Source organism: Apium graveolens, chromosome 9 (assembly GCF_009905375.1).
Source record: "Apium graveolens cultivar Ventura chromosome 9, ASM990537v1, whole genome shotgun sequence".
NCBI classification, from domain to species: domain Eukaryota; kingdom Viridiplantae; phylum Streptophyta; class Magnoliopsida; order Apiales; family Apiaceae; genus Apium; species Apium graveolens.
In genome coordinates, this window is record NC_133655.1 from 104,849,828 (window position 1) to 104,859,923 (window position 10,096).

At 38.4% G+C, this 10,096-nt stretch overlaps 1 non-coding gene across 1 annotated transcript; it reads right to left on the minus strand.

Moving 5' to 3' along the window:
- Nucleotides 1–8,771: 8,771 nt before the first annotated feature.
- On the minus strand, nt 8,772–8,878 carry LOC141688715 (small nucleolar RNA R71). The gene has a single exon (XR_012562148.1). It is a non-coding gene; the product is annotated as a small nucleolar RNA R71 (small nucleolar RNA).
- Between the last annotated feature and the right edge of the window lie 1,218 nt (nt 8,879–10,096).

Consider the following 10,096-nt stretch of genomic DNA (forward strand, 5'->3'; position numbering starts at 1 on the left):
TCTGGGAAAATTAGCAATTTTGATGCCATAACTTCATCTCTTGTTAATATGCTCTATATGCTTGTTTCTGATAGGTATTTTAATTTTAGCAACTATATTATGCTAGAATTGGGTACTAGATTAGGTAACAAAGCTAATAGACCTAATAACATCTATTATGCTAGATTCTTTATGTTATTGGCTAACCATGTTGCTGAAGGTTTGGTCATTACGAATGAGAATAATAAACTCAAGTGCTGGGCACAAGAGAAAAGAGTTCTTGCAGATTTATTGAGAATGGATCTCAACAGCAGTGTGCCATTGGTATATTTACCAATCATGAATGCACCACAGGTAGGTGAGGTAATTGCTTCTACAACTCCTGCTTCTTCCAACCCCTCTATTTCTTTATCTTCTAGTGTGGCCATGGAATCTGTGACAATGCCCCAACAGATACCTACCAAGGTCACCAAAACTAAACTTTCAAAATCAAAGACAAAGAAAACCACCTCTGTTGTTTCTCAAAAGACAACAGTTGTAACACCTACCATTAACCCTGAGGGGAGTGAACAGGGTGTGAGTGGTGAGGGGAGGGGTGAACATCAAAGAAACCCCCAGGATAAGGAAGGAGAGAAAAGTGCTTCCCAAGCTAGCCAAGCCACAGTTTCTCAAAAAGCTGTGGTGGTTGAAAAGGTTACTAGGATATCCCTAGCTGCATCCTCCCAAAAGGATGTAACTATTGAAAATAGTTCCCAACCAGGAACACACAAACGAGGGAGGGACACTAAAGCCAAACACTCACCAACAAAAGCCTTTATTAGAAGAAAGAGAGCTAGAACCCAATCTTCGACACAGGGTGCACACACTGCACAAATACATCCATCTGTATCTATGCCTTCTCAAACTCAATTTGATGTGGCTCCAACAAATGTGGAGTCACAGCCCCATTATCTCACAATTAACACACATCAATCACCACACACTTCTTCACCATCTCTAGATGTGGATATGTTATTCCCATCAATTCCTGATTCTCCCTCTTTACAACTCAGGGAGGAGCCCCACTCAAATATAGGTGATCATCATCTTTTAGATGATTTGTTGGATCACCCGCAAATTCTTTCAGATGTAATTGAAGGGTCTGTGTCACCAAAACTCATATCAATCTACACAGATTCAACAGTTATATCACTTTCAAGTTCTACTTCTTTTCCTTCTTCAACGGATATCACTCATCCGTTGACAAGTGGTTGTTCTTCAACGGATAAGCTTAACAGCAGTTATCCGTTGATACCATCAGTTTCACCTTCAACGGCTATTCCTCATCCGTTGATAGTCTCTACACACACAACTGAAACAATTCCAAGTGTAGAAGACTTGATTACTGTACAATCACTTCTAGGACTGAGGGAAGGGAGTGACAATTTGAGTGAGAGGCTGGGTTGCTCCCAGGCAAAAGGAGAGATTGAGAGCTCAAATATGCATGCTATTTCTTCCACCATGGCAAAAGTAAGTGAGAGGAGTACCACCTTAGTAGGTGAAGGTGAGGGAGTGAGTTGTGTGAGCCAGGGGGAGCCCCTGATGCAAGAACATAGAGAAAATGAGAGAAAGGCAGGTACAGCAGATATAAGGATGGATCCAGCCATTGCTAGTGAGTCAATGATTGTGAATGATGCTGAAAAGGAAAGACAATTTCAGCAACATTACAAAGCTGTAATTTATAACATTTCCTTGGATGCTGACACTTTTACTCATCCTGTTTCAGCCTATCAAGTATTGGCTGCACAGGGCAATGTGGAGGCAGAAAAGGCACTACATCTAGTACATACAACAACATCTCTTCAAAGGGACAAAACTGCTATTAACAAAATGCCTTCAACAGCTGGTGAGTCATTTGAAGAATTTGGAGTAAATTCTGATGATGATGACTTTGTTTCTTCTGATGGAAGCATGAACTTAGGGGGAGATGAAGGCCCTAGTTCTATTCCAAATCTACCTGAATGGGCCTTCACAAAGGAGTCTACAACAGGGCAATTCAATGTCTCCTTAGTCAAACAAATCAGTACTATCAAACAGGCCATTCAGAAAACTTCTCATGCTGGTACAAAGGCTATCCTTACAGCTCACTTGGACTCACTGCATCTCATGAAGTTGCAGCAAGTAAGACAGAATCTGAGTGTGGATGAACTCAGAAAGGATATTGCTGACTTGAAATCCTACAATTCTGAAAAATTGGATTCAGTCATGCCCTTTGGTACAATTCAGGACATTTTGTTGAGATTGAAAAAGGAATCAAATACTGAAAAGAGGCTGGCCAAATTGGAAGACAGAGTTCAAGTTATTGAAGATTCTGTGGCCACCATTCTTCACAACCAACAATCTCAAACAAATCTACTTATGCAGCTGGCAAAAGCACAGGGCTTGACCCCTCTCCTTGACGATAACAAAAAGGGGGAGAGTAAAAGGGAAGGGGAAGGAGAGCCATCTACAAAAATCCAAATATCTAAAGTGCTAGTTCCTGCCATCACTACTTCTCCAATCATTCAAATCAAAGGAAAGCCTGATGGAATTGATTTAATCCAGCTAGCAGCAGCTGAAATTCAAGTGAAAGAGCAAAGGAGGAGAATTGATGAAAGGATGCAACAGCTGTTTGGCTCAACACAAGATAAATCAATATCTGTGAAACATAGCACAAAGGTTGAACCAATCAATATGGAGCACAAGCCAGAAAGGAGAAATAAGGTTGGAGAGACTTCTTTCAAGAATCTAAAACCTATGGTTCTCAAGCCCAACACCAGATCCAGCAAGGACTCCACAAAGAACCCTCTAGACTTTGCTCAGATGAAAGAAGTGGACTTTCCTCTTCCAAAGCCTGATGAAGACAAAGTTTTGGGTACAAGCATCATAAAACACAAGGAGACCATGGATGAGGCAGTAAGGAGAAACATGGCTATTATCTTTAGAGAGGGAAAGAGCATATGTGTGATGCAAGGGCATCCCAAATTCTCAATAGCCAAGAGGGAAGAAACCAAAAGGTTAAAAAAAGAAGCTGAAAAACTCAAGGCTGACAAAAGAGCACAAGCAAAGCTTGAACAAAAGCTAAAGTCAAGTCTAGTTGAAAATGAGAAAGGAATTGAAGTCAGGGGTGAAGACAAAATTGCAAACTTAGATGAGGTTTTTGGGAGTATATTTGGTGAAAGTATGGAGGAAAAAGAGGAATGGCAGAAGGGAAACAGAAGAAAGGCCAAGGCACATAGAAGGAGTGAAGGCAACACTGAAGGAACCAAATCTCTACCTTCCATACCTGAACCCTTTGTTGCTGATCCCACTATAAACATCCATGGTGAACCAATCATCCCAAAAGAGGAACCTATTGATTGGGACACAATCAATTTGCCTACCTTTTTAATCACTCTTCCACTACCAAAGAAACAGAAAAGAAAATCCAAATCTACACCTCCCCTAAACTCTAAGAAATTCACTCAAAAACACAAACCTAACCCTAAGGCACCCATTTCTAAAGATGATTATGTTCACATCTGTGACATAAAAGAAATTTCAGACATTGAACTCAATCTGGATGAGCTGGAGGATGTAAGGGGAATTGCTGCTTACAGACAGCTACCAGAGAGATTGGTGTTCAGATACAAAGGAGCTGGGGAAAGAACATGGCCTCTCTACAGGATTCTGAATGAAGGCTACTCTACCTTGATCAGAGTCTTTTCAGCCATACAAAAGGATTCTGGCTTTACCAGGACTGCCAAGACTGAAATTCTCAACAAGATTGCCAACATAAGGAAAACTTGGAGGGAGCCCAATGCTTTGCCCAGAACCTTACTCATTCAAGAAAGGGGAACTACAATTCACAAATCACCTCATTGGTTGATGAAATTCAGAGATGATAAAGGAGTCAGAAGATTTTTCAGACTTGAAGACCAACTCAAGATTGCCAGCAATGAAACTCTCAAAGAAATGCAATCTAAGTTGGATATCAGTGATGAAGATGAAGCTGAATTCTTCAGACAACTCCAACTCCAAATTGAGGAAAATGACAAAGGGCTAGGAAAGAAAACCAGGGATCAAAGAAGAAAAAGATGATTTGCTCAGGCTAGAGGAGCACCCTTGGAAACACTGTAAATCTTCAATTACCTTCTAGTACATACACTTTTGCAGCACTTTTAAATTTCTACTTAGTTTCAGTTCATATATTTGTTAAGTGTTTTGTTATCATCAAGTTAACCTTGAATTTATGTCTACAATTCTTATAGACATAAATAGGGGGAGATTGTTAGGAATATATGTGCATTAGTTTGATGATATGTTTAACAAAACACTTAAGTAGAAATCTAGTGTTTGTAGCCTCAACGGATAAGACCACTTTGGCTATCCGTTGATGGTGTAGCTTTACCTAGAAATAAGTCTAGTGTTGTAGCACATTTCAGTCTCTGAATTTGAGATATAATTCTTAAATGTTGAGGGAAATTATAAGTCATGTGACTACTAAAGGATATGCAGATAGGAAGGCCAATTGTAAATATTTCATGCCTTGTAATTTTGTATAAATGAAATGGTGTCAACGGATAACTTAAAGACCTTCAACGGATGAGAAACAAAGCTTCAACGGATGTCTCTAAAGCTTCAACGGATAACATCCTTCAACGGATGAGTGCATCAACGGATAGAGCTTCAACTGCTAACACATCAACGGATAAAGCCATCAACGGATGAAGGCTTCAACGGATGTTCTGTTAAATAGCAGTTGACAAGTGGTAGTTGTACCTACAAACAGAGGCACATGGGTTGACAGAGACAACTGAGATGTGGTAGCCTATTTCAGGAACATCAGAAAAAGCAGCCGTTCTACTCTAGTATAAAGAGGCAATAGTCAACAATACACTGGAGTAAAATGGAGAAGAAACAAGTGGAGAACTTATTTTATTATTGTATTTTTTATCTTTGTCTTCACTTGTAAACTTGGTGTTATATAAACCAAGTAGCAGCTAGTAATTAGATGAGAATTTTTCCAGAGCTGTTTAGAAAAATCTTGAGAAAAATTATCTAGTTTGTACTAGGATGCAGCTGTGATCAACTTCTTGAATCACAGATTTTCTGAAATACCATCTCTGGTGGAACAACAAATCCACCAGAAAAGTTTTTAAGGTCTGTTGTGTTCTGTACTTTTGTGCTTGAATATATATCTGTCTCTATTAGCTTAAAGCAATTCACACACTTGTTTATCTTAAACACACAGCCTTTGAAACTACTCAAAACTTGAAAAAGTTTTGAGATTTACATTCAACCCCCCTTCTGTAAATCTCATTGTTAGTTCACTAGGAATAACAGTTGACATAGCTTGTTTCTTCATCTTCATCCAATCCATCTACAGCCCGGTCATTCTCCTATGTGATGAAAGCCCTTTCCTTTTTTTTTGAGAAACTCAAAGTATTTTTACTTATAATCAACAGGCTCAAACTTCTTTTTGATGGACTTAGACTTTCTACACTCACTAGCAAAATGACCTGCCAAGCCACATTTGAAACACTTGAATTTTGACTTATCAACCATATTTCTGTTTGGCTTGGCTGCTCCAAAATTCTTTTTGAATTTGAGTTTGGCAAATCTCCTGGATAAGAATGTTAGATGCTCATCTATGTCATTCATGTCATCTTGGCTCAACTGTTCTTCATTTTCAGCTACCAGCCCTTTACCCTTGCTTTGACAGACCTTTGATGTAGAATCAACAACTTCCACCTTCATCTCTTTCTTCTTCTCTAACTCAACAACTAGTGCAATGGATCCTCCCCTCTTTCTTCCCTTCTCCATCCTTTCATCTTGATCTATTTCAATCTCATAGGTTTTCAGGATGCCATACAGTCTTTCCAAGGTGAATTCCTTGTAATCTTATGAATTTCTCAATGAGATTGTCATTGGCTTCCACTCCTTTGGTAGAGATCTAAGGAACTTGAGGTTGGATTCTTTGGTTTGGTAGACTCTTCCATGCAGTTTTAGAGCATTTAGTAGTTTTTGAAACCTACTAAAAATATCAGTGAGTGATTCACCTTCTTCTCAGTGGAAATGCTCATATTACTGAATCAGGAGTTGCATCTTGTTCTCCCTTACTTGCTCAATACCATCACAAATAATCTGTATTGTGTCCCAAACCTCTTTGGCCGTTTTACGGTTAATGATGTTATCACATATCACCATCAACACCATTAAATAGTATGTTCATGGTCTTCTTATCTTTCCTGACTTGTTCAAGATCTGGATCAGACCATTCATGCCTAGGTTTTGGAACTGATGGTTCATTCCCTGTAGCAGCTCTCATAGGGACATGAGGACGTCTTTCAATACAATCCACATAAGCTTCATCTTGAGAAAGAAGATGTAGGTGCATCTTCACCTTCCAATGGTAATAGTTGTCTTTGTCCAGAAATGGAATTTTAACTTCACATCCTTTTTGTTCATTTTGTTGATTATTGTGATCTTTACACTCTTTGTACTTCAAGAGATTGCTCTGATACCAATTGTTATTCCCAAATAATACAACAAGAATTACAGAAGGGGGGTTGAATATAATTCTGGCTACTTTTTGAGATTTTAAAAATGTTCTAACTTAATATATATATATGACAATGTTTGATTTGCAGTAATGCGGAATGGAAGAATAAGAGAAATCAAAACACAAAGCTTTAAAACTTTCTAGTGGATTTGAATGTATCCACCAGATATATATATATATACATATATATATATATATATCAGATTGAGAACTCTGTGATACCTTGAATAGCACATAGCTGCTTTACAAGTGAACAAACAAACTACAGAGAAATTCTTAACAAATACAGCTTTTTCTATCTCTCTGAAAAATATGCTTGCTTAGTTATTTGTTCTACTTGCTACACTTGGTTTATATATCACCAAGTTAAATGATAGTAGGACAAGATAATAAAACAAAAACTATATCTAGTCTAACTTTATGCTATTTCATTACTCTATTCCAGCATCTTTGAATATCTTCTTAGTTGCATGAAAATGGTAATGCTTTTTTGTTCTCTTAAACCTTTAATTAGGCTGCCACATTCCATTTGCATATAATCAACGCATGTGACTGTCAAGTCACTATCAACTGCTCTTTGGAATTTGAACATCCGTTGGAACTTAATTGAATTATCCGTTAAAGCTGTAGTTGATCATCCGTTGATACTTTGGTTGATCATCCGTTGAAGCTTTGTTGATCATCCGTTGAAGCTTTATCTTAGCATCCGTTGAAGCTTGACTGCACATCCGTTGAAGCTTTGTGAAACATCCGTTGAGACTATTTTCTTGATACCATTTCACTTATACAATATTTCAAGGCATCATCTATTTATAATTGACCAACCTATCTTGTATATCAATCTAGTAGTCAACATGACTTAAACATTTCTCAGAAATCTAGTTCACTAAGCTTATACAAGTATGCAGAAATGTACTACTAAACTTATTTTACATAAGCTACTCTTTCAACGGATAGTGAAAGAGACCATCCGTTGAAAGCTACAAAATCACCAAGTTAAATCTATTAAGGTGTTTTGTTCAACTTATCATCAAGTCCACAACATATTCCTAATAGTAGATAATTTTGACCATCTTACTTTTCTTATGTAATCATGATAGGTAACTTGCGCATTAAACTGTTATGTTGTCAAATTCTATAGACATATAGGGTCTCAATATAATTGGTGTCTATTCAGCTTCTATCTCTTTTGTGGATGTCTGGTAGTAGGGTACTCGTACAAAGAAAGTTGGCGTATACTAATTTTGTGTTATCTGATTAGTGTCATCACCATTGCATGCTAAGGTTAACAATGAAAAGGCTATTGAATGAAGTATTTAATGAAGTTAGAATCCCATATTTGTGTCATATAGTAAATCAATCCTTTTTAATCTCTTAGTTAATTATCTTTAGTATAATCTCTTAGTTAATCCTAGTTATAAACAATCTAAATTTGTGCTCGTCTTAGCATTGAATAATAACCATAACATTGTTGCATAAGCGCATAAGTTGAAATTAACCTAAACCAGTCTCTGTGGGAATGAAATAGAAATAATTCTATATTAATTACGATCGCATATACTTGCATGAATATTAGTGCGTGTTTTCATCCTAATAAGTTTTTTGGCGCCGCTGCCGGGGAATCGAAGTTAATTTTTAGTTTATGTGTTTGTCATCAGTGTTCGTTAAAGTTCATTGACTAGGATATTTTACTTGTTTACTTGTTGCTTTTTCAGGTACTCTAGAGAGCATGTATGCTAATGCTTTCTCAACTTCGAAAGAGAACACTGAAAAAAATGGAGGAGGAAGTAGTGGATAAAGTTCATGTTGAGGAGAAAGTTGAAGAAGAAGCTGTTATTGCAATGGGAGAACCAACAGCGAATCCGAAGGCTTTGATGGATTATTCTCGGCCGAAAATTAATGATATTCAGTCTAGCATTGTCCGACCAGCCATCGCAGCCAACACTTTTGAAATCAAGGCTAGCACGATTCAGATGATACAAAATTCAGTTCAGTTTGGGGGTTCTCCTATAGAAGATCCCAACATGTACATCAGAGATTTCATCGAGATCTGCGACACCTTCAACTCCAATGGTGTTTCTGAAGATGCTATAAAGCTAAGGCTTTTCCCGTTTTCTCTGAGGGATAAAGTAAGAGCTGCTTACATTCTTTACTACCAGGCTCTATCACCAAATGGGAAGAACTCGCTCAAAAGTTCCTTACTAAGTTCTTTCCTATGGCTAAGACAGCTGCAATCAGGAATACTCTTACTCAGTTCGCGCAGCAGTCTGAAGAGTCTTTGTGTGAGGCTTGGGAGCGATATAAGGAGATGCTTAGGAAGTGTCATCACCATGTGATGATCATTAACTGCTTCTATAATGGGTTGGGTGTAACTTCTAGACCCATGCTTGATGCAGCATCAGGAGGAGCCTTGTGGGCTAAAAGCTATGATGAAGCTTATGAATTGATTGAACTGATGGCTGCTAATGAATACCAGAATCCTTCTCAGAGACTCACTCAAGGAAAGATAGCGGGAATTCTAGAGGTAGATGCAGCTACTGCTATAGCTGCTCAGCTTAAGGCTTTGATGATGAAGGTGAATTTTTTGGCTAATTATGGAGTTAATCAGATCACTAGTGTCTGTGACCTTTGTGCTGGTGCGCATGAGACGGAGCAGTGTGCTATTTCTAGTGAACCAGCTCAGTTCATGAGCAACTTTCAGAGGTCGCAACAGCCTGTTCCAGCTACCTATCATCCCAACAACCGCAATCATCCTAATTTTAGCTGGAGCAATTCTCAGAATGCGGTTCAACTACCTAGTGACACTGAAGTGCCAGGTAAGAGGGAACCTAAAGAGCAGGTTAAGGCAATCATATTGAGATCTGGGAAGGTTACAAATCCCGAAAAATCTCAAGTTTCGGAAGGTGAAGTTGTGGCTGAAGAAGAAGTGCAGAAGGAAGCAGAAGTGGAACCAAGGAAGACTACTGTGGAACACACTCCTCCTGAGGGTAATACAGGGGAGAAATAGATATATCCTTCACCTCATTTTCCTAAAAGGCTGCAGAAGAAAAAGCTGGATAAGCAGTTTGAGAAGTTTCTGGAGGTGTTTAAGAAACTTCATATTAACATACCTTTCACTGAAGCTCTTGAACAGATGCCTAGATATGCGAAGTTTATGAAAGGTATTCTCTATCGGAAAGTGAAGCTTGATGACTTAGAGACCGTTGCTCTCACGGACGAATGCAGTGTTGTGCTGCAACCGAAGTTGCCTCTGAAGCTTAAAGATCCTGGAAGCTTCACTATTCCTTGCACCGTTGGAAACTTGTCGTTTGATAAATGTTTATGTGATTTGGGAGCTAGCATCAGCTTGATGCCTTTGTCAGTCTTCAAAAAGTTATATTTACCTGATCTAAAGCCTACTTTTATGTTCTTGCAGTTGGCCGATCGCTCTATTACATATCCACGAGGCATTGTGGAGGATGTATTGGTCAAGGTGGACAAACTCATCTTTCCTACTGATTTTTTAATTCTTGATTTTGAGGAGGATAAGAAGATTTCTAGGAAGACCATTCTTGG